Source organism: Herpailurus yagouaroundi, unplaced genomic scaffold, assembly GCF_014898765.1.
Source record: "Herpailurus yagouaroundi ecotype Mexico unplaced genomic scaffold, PumYag 249, whole genome shotgun sequence".
In the NCBI taxonomy this organism is placed as follows: Eukaryota; Metazoa; Chordata; class Mammalia; order Carnivora; family Felidae; genus Herpailurus; species Herpailurus yagouaroundi.
Genome location: NW_024412466.1, coordinates 75,533 through 77,497, shown reverse-complemented (window position 1 = coordinate 77,497; position 1,965 = coordinate 75,533).

Sequence of the window (1,965 nt, the reverse complement as noted above, 5' to 3'; positions counted from 1 at the left end):
GACGCGGGGCCCTACCAGGAGCGCTCAGCCAGCCGCAGCTGGCTCCGATTGGCCAGTTATCTCCCCCCGCCCTCCGCGTTGGCCCGCCCCCCTGACAGACTGACACGGGACCCAACCAGGAGCGCGCCGGAGCCGCAGCGGGCGCCGATTGGTCAGAGCCGCCGCTGCGTGGGTACTTAAGTAGAGCCCAGCCCAGGCTCTGTCCGAGCAGAGCAGGTGGGTGCCGGGCGTCGTGTCGTCGTCGTGCGGTGCGGGGCCGGCCTGCGCGAAGGTCTTCCGTGCTTCTAACGTCCTGAGAGCCTGGCCGATGCCCGCGAAGGGTCAGCCCGGGCCGCGGGCACGGCGGCGGCACCTCCCCCCTCCCCGGAGTCCTGCTCACAGCTGGGCCCCGGTTTGGGTCACAACTCTGAAAAAAAAAAAAAAAAATACAAAAACACCCTGCTCACTTAAAGAGTATGAAGGACATAAGGTCGGCTGTCGGGGTTGTGAAATGTTCTACAACCACATGGCGGCGATGGTTGCCCAACATTATGAATGGACAAATGCCACTGAATCGTACCCTTTAAAATGATTTCAATGGTGAATTTTATGTTGTGGGAATTTCACCAGCAAACAAAGCCAAAAACGGAGGGCCTCCTGACACATGGAAATGTGGAACACGCAGCATCTAGAAACAAGGCGGTGGCCTTAGCAGAAAAGGGGGGCAGCGCCGGGGGGAGGGGGGATACGGATGTTGACCCCATCACTTCCTCCACGTGTGTGACCTGAGGCCAGTCTGTTTCTTGATCTGCCAAAGGACAGCTGGGATAAAGCGGATTGTCTCTCACCAAACACAGCTTTTGCCAAATATGTGACGAACATCTCGTTTTGTCTCATGCCAGTGTTCAGAGGTGGCAACTGCTCACTCCATTTTGCAGAAAAAGAAATAGAGACTCAGAGAGGTGAGATTCCTTCCCCCAAGTCACACAGCACATTCAGCACCCCCACTCTGAGGGGGTCATCTGAGCAATGGGAACAGTCCAAACCGAAAAACAGGCTGGCTTTGAAGTTACTCGATTTAAGTGCTCTACGCTCTGTGCGGTCTGGAGTCCCCTTTCTAAAATGCCACATCCTCGGATACGGCAGCAAGGCTGTCCTGCCTCTGATAGAGCTCGGATAGCGGCCGGGTTCCGTGAACCTCCGGGCTGAGTTTGCCACAGGCAACTCCCCGTCCAAACTACAGGTTCAGTGGAGGTTTCATTCGAGTCCCATCACCGTCACCTAGTGAGCTCCTCCTGGCGTCCGGGAGGCCAAGGCCCAGCTGTGTACCCACCAGCTGCCTGGCAGGAAATGGCTCTGGTTGTAAAGAGGAGGTTCACCTGCAGCGGCATACCCCCACCCCCTTCCTTAAGGGTAAGATCAGGAAGCTGTCCTAATCGGCTACTTTCTGTAGCAGGTTCCGGAGACTGTCAGACCTCACTCTTGCAGGATCGGGGACAGCACAGAAGCCTGAGAGAGGCCCCAGAGTCCAGGAGAGACTTCCCCGGCCAAGCTCTTGCCTCCTGGGCAGGCAACCCCCTGCAGACCTTGGTGCCCAAAGGGCTGAGCAATCTTAAAGTACCTGCCACTGGTTTTAGCCTGAAGGTGCTTTTAGACTTGGCTGTTTCCAAGGATTTTCACACACGCGTTTTTAAAACCTTGGATTCTGATGAAAGCAGGCCTTTGGGGCTTGCAGCGCTAAGAACAGGGGGAGGAAGCCCCGGCCCAGCCCCGACTGGGAAGTGGCCGACCCGCCCCCACCGGCCTGCTCGGTCTGGGGACACCTCAGTCCCGGCTTGCTGGAAAGGGGTGAGTCACTCTGGTCGTCGGGCGGCTCAGGGGATTCCCACTCAGGTTCCTTCCTGCCAAAAAGAAAGCAAAACTCCACCCGAGGCAGCCACAGTGGGAGGGCCCAGGGAGGGCCCGGGACAGCCCCAAGCAGCCCCA